The sequence below is a fragment of the Calonectris borealis genome, chromosome 1 (genome assembly GCF_964195595.1).
Source record: "Calonectris borealis chromosome 1, bCalBor7.hap1.2, whole genome shotgun sequence".
Taxonomy (NCBI): Eukaryota; Metazoa; Chordata; class Aves; order Procellariiformes; family Procellariidae; genus Calonectris; species Calonectris borealis.
In genome coordinates this window covers 39,723,767-39,732,276 of record NC_134312.1, presented here as the reverse complement: position 1 = coordinate 39,732,276, position 8,510 = coordinate 39,723,767, and positions in this window count along the sequence as shown.

The window sequence follows — 8,510 nt, the reverse complement described above, 5'->3', positions numbered from 1 at the left end:
TGGAGGCTGTGCAGTCAGGGAGGTATTCACACAAACAAAATTGAGGACCAATGGGATATTCTAGAAATGTTAACCCTACTTTTTCATATGTGCAAATCCAAAACGAAATGGAAACTTCCAGCATAAGTCAGCCAAAAGAAGGATTTTTTTCCTACACATTTCTATTTTAAAATTGGTATTTAAAAATCTACCTATTACTTACACGGCTTCTTTCCTGCAACTTTTACATCCCAGTGGGGATGAAGAACTGCTTTCTTCTGCTGAGACCATTTCAACTTGGTTATGCTACCAGAAGTGGTGGAACTGACCTTTAAAAACAGTTAAGTACCACCACTGTTGGTTTTAACTCACTATGATATTGCTCTCTACAATAATGCTTTCACCATCCCTGTCCTCAGAACAGGATGGCTCTTCCTCCTCTTGAGGTCATTGGGAATGTCGTTCCTTACGTCAGTGGAACTTTCTGGACATGATAGTTACAACTTTATCTCTTCACCGGATATTGTAATCGAGGGCTGGATTTTGACAGCTTGCTCCAGCTGATGCTGGTGAGACCCAAACCATCTGCAGGTGCGGAGATATACATTTTGATCACAAAACCTTTTGCTGCCATTCCAGATTTCAGATTAAGAAACTACAAAATTTATTCAAATTTTACCTGGGACAGTCTATTTACTTCAGAAAAAGCTTTGCCAGAATTCACAACTACAGACTGCTCTCATGAATGACACAAGCCACTGCTCACATGGGCCAAGTTCAAGCCACTGACTAGAACATAAAACATGATCTTTTTTAGATCTCTTAGCAGAGATGATCAGCCAATGACCCTATGTCTAGATCTGCGCTGCAAAGGAGTTAATTTGGTCTGTGGAAAGAAAAGAGATACCTTCAGCAGACCGTACCTCTGAGGTCACCCCATTGATTTCAGTGAGAGCTACTTATGAGAAGGAAATTGCAGGATTTGGTTCCAGGTACTGTCATGGAAAGAAAAACTCTAATGAAATTATTATTGGAAGTGTACTAGTGCAAGTCAGGTATCTTGTAATGAATCCAATGTATCATATTTAATTGCATATATTTTCTAAAGGCTGTTAAGTACTGAAGGCTCTGGTTTATCTGAAATTGAAAAGGCATCCAAGACTAAATTGATTGAAACTTGACTTTTGGGCACTGAGACTGAGCAGCTGCAATAAGGACCAGATTGCTGGTTGGGTGGCATTTTCCTTTCCAACAATATTGGGAACTTTAGATTTTGCTACAGATTGAAAGAAAATACTAGAAAGCATTGTGTTTGTGCAGACCAGCTGTAAACACGGCAAGGCCCACTGTGCCCATTTTGCAAAGGCCCTGGGAGCATCCCCCCATCAGGAGACCTGGCTGCCCCGGCTTGGGGACAATGCAGAGTCAGTGCAGCCGAGGGTGGCCCCTTCCCACTGGTGTCCGTGGGGAGAGGCCCCCAGGCAGTGCTGCAGGGAGGCTGCAGCTGGGACCCACCCCTGGCTCCAGGGAGCTGCTTCCAGCCAAGGCCGGGTGCTTGGTCCCCGCCTGAGCAACAGCTCCCACCGTGCCCAGCCTCAGCCCATTCCCATGCGGCAGCTTTCCTTTAGCTGGGAAAGTGCAGAGTCAGGATCAACTCCACAAATCTTCTGTTCGGCAAATCCCACTTAGCAAATCCACAGAGAGCAACAGGGGCCACAGGGCCTCTTCCTGGGACCACCAGGGGTAGGGCCAGGCTCAGCCTGTAGCTCCACTCCTGCTTCCCATGCAGCCGACCCAAAGACTGACGCTATTTTCAGCCAGAGATGGATGAGGTCCTCCAGGAACACCCTCAGCTTGCTCAGTTTCTCTGGTGGGCATTATCTGGCGGAAATAATTTTCTGAAGAAACTTGAGATACGTGTGTCACAGTGATGTCATATCTGCCTTAGAAGGGACTTCAGGATTTTTGTCAACTGCTGTTTACACAAAACTCTGTTAGAATGGTGTCCCAGCGGGCTGCAGACAGGGGAGGAGGTAGGAAACAGCTGCGCTGGTAAATATTAGATTTCTTTGTGCTCATATGTATGCCAGACAGAAGAGAGGCTGAGACAATTAAGAACCTCAGTTTTAGTTAAGGACATGCTGACAAGACCATTAAGATTGGATTTGTGTGGCACCGGATCACCTACCAGTGTAAATGGATGGGCAGGAGCACATGTTGGCACTTCTGGTGAACTATCCAGAGTACACAATTTGGTATTTATACTGGCTTTATATTGTCTGGGGGGGAACTGGCAACATCTAGTCTGGCATAAAACTGGCGTGGTATGGACAGAATATACTCAAACCAATATAAACCACAACATTTTTTTAGCACGTTCAAATCATGCGCCTGCGACACTTCGCACATAAGGCTGCAGTGTTTTGGTCCAGTATTCAGTGCCCTAAAACATCCTTGGGTATTGCCTAACATAATCCCAACTGAAAAGCTGAGCTGCAGTAACCCAAGGCTTATACAGAGTGTTCAGAAGTTCTTGTCCTTGTGAACAGCCCGTCAGAACCAGGTACACAGTAAAACAGATTCCTGGCAATACCTAAATACAGCCAAGAGACATATTTATATCGGCTGCTGTGTGTACCTAGTGCAGACAAATGCCAGGAGAACAAGGAGCTACTCAGGCTGGCGGTAGTCCAGGACTACGAGATCCTGCCTACTTGCAGATTTGTGTTGGGCTATCTACTGAGGGCAGCTAGAGCAAGGCTCATTCAGATGTCCTGCTTACCATATTTACTGGCACTCTTTGAGAGGAGACAAGTTTCTAAGTCTGGCTTTTGCTTAAAGCCAGGTACCATCACTGGCAGGAACACTGGTGGCAGCAGTGGTGGTGGCCATTGCTAGTGACAGCAGGTCCTTGAGGAGAATGCATGAACACAATTTGGGATGTTCTCTGCTACGCCACTATGATCAGTGCCTTCAAATCACCTTATTAGAAGGCACTGGAGCTAGTCAAGTAATTGTGTGCATCAAATCTAGTTTTCCTAGACATGATGCAGTTGGCACAGCAATATCTAAGAATTTTTATAGTTTGTGAATAAATGTAGGTTTATATATGTAACTGCTTTGGAGCATTATTCTTAATCCTGTGGGCTAGCAGGAGTCAGGAGGGAAGAGGCACCCATTGAAAAAGGCTGAAGAATCAAAGTCTGGTCTGTGTTTAGTATAGGTATATTATCAAGCTGTACCAGTGAAGGCTTGCCATCTGCATTTTAACAAAAAGTGAAAACAAGAAGAACAAGGATATTTGCATTCCAGTTACTGGAGGGTTAATGGATAAAATGGCAGGTAAAAAAGTTGATATGACTCAGAATCTTGAGAACTACTACCACTTCATAAAAATAATTCTGTGCATATCTGCGACAGAAAGCCATCACCATAAATCGCTGCAGTGACCCAAGAAATTGGCAAAGGCCAGATGCATACTACAGAGGAATATGCAACTTCTGCTCCAGATCCCAGCAGTAAGGAAGAAAGGGGGTAACAAGCTATCTGTCTGGAGCCAGCTACCCCTGATATCTACAGTGAATGAGTTCATAATAATGAGGGGGAATATATGATCTATGCAAATGCCACTAATGGCTCTCCCTGCAGCTGGGTGCCAAAGGTGTCTCCCCTTTGATCATATTGTCCCCTTCCCAGTCTGTCCTCAACACTGTTACAGCTACTGGTACAGTGTATTTCAAGCTATTAATAACGTCTCTTTCAATATTTGTACTATAATAGCTGTTTTACCTACTTTTTTTCGAAACATGACTCTATTGCATTATCATCTTTTTTACAGAGAACAGCTAAGATATCAGCACATATGACACACTGTGGCAAACTGCACTGATAGAGCATTATTACCAGAGCAAGAACAATTTTTAGAGGTTCCTTTACCACAATGTTGCCAAATTAAAAAAATCTGCCTCTGTGTTGATCTAGACATACAAAAACCTGAACTTGTTTGAACATTTTCACTCTGTCCTACAGGGCTGTTGAAATAGACTTCTGTCTGTCCACCTCCTGAAGGACACCGCCAGGAGTGCCAGGGAAGAGGGAGAGCTGCTCACGATTGGATTCCAAAAGGTAAAGGACAATCTCCTTCGGACAGTGTGGCTAATTCCCACTCCCTCAATGAGCCCTCCCTTCTAAATGGCTATGTGTCTGTTAAAGTCAGCATCACAGAAGTGTGATTTGTTATTGATGTATGTATATAGCACCAGTAGTGCGATGGCAGATTATTGTTACAGACGGCATGCAGAGCAAAGAAATGAAAAGAAAAATCACAAAAGTTTAATTTAACAGAAAGTTCAGCATGTCTCTTACAAAACCTTTTCTTAATACATCACAGAAAGTTTTGGCCATCTAGCAGATGGCCGTCTGCAGTGACTATTAGCCTTTTCTCCTTCCCTTTCGAAGTTGATCTGCATTACCTTGCCAACACAGCTGAGCCCGCCAACCCAAGCCCTGAGATACCCGAGGCCAAGCTCATGTTTCCATTGTTACGGTGCAGTTACCAACGCATCAGACCATCCCGGGATTACACGCATCCTGCCAACAGGAGTTACTCCCTGAGGGGTTGTCATAACAGATTATTTATGCCAGCATTGCACAATTTTGCTACTGCAGTGTGTAAATCTTACGCACTTTTAAAACCAGAAAGGAGATTATTTCTACATTATGAACAGTCATGTAGACTGGTAATAATGACTGAGCATGTAGAGCTGCACAAATATCACAAAGTAATACCCTGCGCTTCCTACAGAAACAGAGATCACGATTGTTTATAGCTACAAGTTTGGTGTACGCTTCTTTGCTAAAGGATGAGCAGCTGTGGTTTCACTGTGCTCTCCAGGCAAACATTAGATCAAAATTAGATCAAAATGACACATGCTTTCCTACTTTCCTTTTTCTTCTAATGCAATAAATGAAGTTAGCCACTGCTGCCCTTCCATCAGCTACACAAATTTGAGATACTCTGTTCTGTTTCTGAACCGGAATTCTACACTTTTTAAAAAATATCTTGTGCTTTTGTAATCAAAATAAGCTCATGATTAACAGATACCAAACTATGTTTAGGAATCTCTTATTATTCTCACTTTAGAGAGGGAGGAATGACAGAAAGGCCAAGGATACTGATTTCAAAAGTGGTCTGATCTCAGACACTTTGGAGTTTCAAGATTACCCTGGGTTGCCACGGAGGCCGGTAGCCCTTGGTTATGGAAAGTTCTGCAGTATGTGTCTGGCCTTGGGTAGGTAAAAGATGAAGTTCTCAAAGGCAGCAGTCACCTTTTTGTTTTGCCCTAAGAGATAGCGCACAATGCACAAAAAAGTGGATGGTGGGCTGAGAGGTGGACCCATCTATCTACATTTCATGTTCATTTAATGACCTCTTTTACGGTTAGAAAGATGAACTATATCATAGGCTTCTCTGCAATTCAGAATGAAATTGTATCAGAGGGACACACTAGTTTAAGATGGTAACCGTTAATGCTTTTGACAAGCTCAAGAACCATTACTGAGGCATGAAGCCAGGATACCTTCGAATTCAGATCCCTGTAAGCAACAAAACACTGCCCTTTAATGACTGCTAGATCAGCTCTGTAACTTGAAAAAGGGATTGAAATGAGTACTAAAATTAAAGTAGTTTTAACATTGCAGTTTCTAAATCAGTTGTAAAATAAGCTGGGACAAGTTTGCATGAGAAACATTAGCTATTGAGAGTAAAACCATGGGACTTGAGCCAGGCCAGCTGTGCTGCTGCTCCTCCTTTGCTCCTGACCAGTAGATGCCAGAGGCTACAGACTCTGGAAGTAGAAAGCACGCTTCATTGCTCTCATTTGATTCCCTCAGGCTGACACATGGAGTGGAGTTGACAGGCTCTACGGCAAGCTGTGTCTAGCCTTCTTTGGCTAGAGGGAGGATTGCTGATACATTGTGCTTTGAGTTTTGGCAGGAGAGACCACCAATGTTAAAGCAAAAGAAAAGAAAGAGACTTTAGGTTACTGACTCTTTAAGGCAGGGTTGCCTGTGGTATACAGGTTTATAAGTAGCGTGAAAAACGGGTCATAAAAAGGTCCCTATTTAGTTAGATGTAATACAGTTAGCTATTCACAGGCTGATGTTCAAGTGAAAGGTGCTCAGGGAAAATCTAACTTAATCAAGCACTTGAAGTCAGGACTCAAGAGGGCTGGGGTCAAGAGACAGAGAAGGTCAAAGATAAGGGTCAGGATATGGAGCAAGATGCAGTGAAGCTTACAGACAAACAAAGAATGTGAGAAGAAAAATATATGCCTCACAAATTATCCATTTGAAATTATACACATAAAAAATTAAAAGAATTTTCATATGTGGTTTAGCAAGAGAAACCACATCTGTTGATTCATTTGAAGAACAGCAACAAGAAGATCTAAATCTGGAGTAAGTATCAGTAAGGCAAGATAAAATACTTGTATTTGCTTTATAGGAAATAAAGGAGGAAGATGGTCAATCTCTCAAGTGTTATAAAAATGTAAAGTGACTTGAACTGAAAACTATTTAAATGTGTTATGTAGCAAAACAAGCTTTAAATGCTTATTTTTTTAAACAGTGGGATCCAATAAATAATACAGACCAGTTACTCAGGGATGCACATTTACATCAGTCCCAGCTAGTTTATTTTCCAGAAAACTGGAAACAATTTTTTCCTTCTTTTCAGGATCATGAGTTTGTGAATGCACTGTAACTTTTTCTACACATGGATCCATTTTTATGATTTCATTATTTATTCAGCGCTCATCCGAAAATATTCTTATCAGCCTAAGCATTTTAGCATTCTTACATCATATTACCTTGAATAACTGTGTGTTCAGTAATGTATATACATTGAACTTGAAGTAGCTAATACACGTCAGCAGTGATAAAGAGCATGCGGTAAAGATCCTAGTAGCTCAGTGGCTGACGTATTTACTAAAGTGCTTCCTCCACATCAGCTATTCCTATCTCTTAGCTATAAGGAGAAGATTTAAAATGCAATTTAAATCAATCAGTGCATACACAGGAATGTGAATTCCATTGTTCCAGGATAATTTATTTTGCTTTATCTTAAAAAAAGGGAAAGACATTGTTAAGAAATATAATATCCTGCATTTCAGGATGGTGTGGTGTCATGTTACTTTTCTGCATTAAAGAATCAAACCCACCTCCAAATCCAGACAGCCCCAAACCATCTATAAATACATTATTATAGTTTGGTTAATTGGAAAACACCCTAAAAACATACTGAAATTATGTTTGGCCTGGTTTCCATACATATCAAAGAGGACAGATTCCTGGCAAACCTGGAATCTGTATTTTGAAAAAGGAGTTTGCCAGCTGGCTTTTCACATTCTTTCACAAGTTTACGCATTACTTTAGAAAATGTACTGAACTAGACCTGATTGAACATTACGAAACAAACCATTGTAATAACAAAACAAACTACTTTATTTGGTGGACCTAGCAGTTTCAAGTGTAATCAGTGAGCAAATTATAACAAAATTATTGTTTTGATCTTGAAATTCATTAATAAAGATGTGTGAAACTTGGAAACACTATCAATGCAGCACATTTCTTTTTTTTTTTTCGCTGTTGACATTGTAGAAGAACATTTCATTTTGCTCGCAAGCCGTTCTTACAGATTGGTGCTCTCTCCTCCCTCGCATCGACAGTAAAAAATTGTTGCTCACCTTTTATACAGGGTCCAACTGGACCTAAACTCCGCTTAAGTCAGTGGGACTGGCACCAAATCATTCCTCCCATGTCTGGTAGGGTGCTTGGCAGGCACAGAGGTGACAAAGCCCTTGCTCAAGAAGCCTACGCTGCACTAGAGCCATCAGCGACCAGCAACAGGCCCTACTAAGCGAAACACGGAGGGGCAGCAGTCACGGGCACAGGGAGTGCAAACAGATTGCCTAAGCCATTTTGTTTAGTTTATCTATCTTACTGCTTTTTTTACCACCCTCTCAGTTCTTTTTGATTTGGTACAGTCAAAGAGAGGGGATCCCTTTAGAAAAACACTCTGACTCCTTAAAGTATTCAGGATGGTGATTAGCAGTGGGAAAGCAGTCAAAACAGCGAGCCCCGAGGGAAGATCTGAACAACAAGGTGGATTAGGATCTCCTGACCGCACGGCGAGGTCGGGTGAGGTGGCAAAGGATGATCGGCAGCTGGCACGCCGTCGCACAGGCTCCAGAAAGGTAAGGGAACTTACTTTTCCTTTCTCTAAACGCTATTTTTGTACCAACATAACGCTGCGAGCGCGGGCGCGCGATTTTTTTTAACCATGCATCCAGTATTCCCCTGGCCTTGCGCTGCGTTAGCGCCAAGTGCCCCACGCTACTGACTGACACGCTGCTGGGCTCACACGCCTCCCCGTCGTCCTTCTCCAGATACGCAGCACTAGCGATATAGCGCCACAGGTAGGGGAAAACGCTTTTAATATTAAAAAAGGCTTTTTAATACGGCGGCCGCAC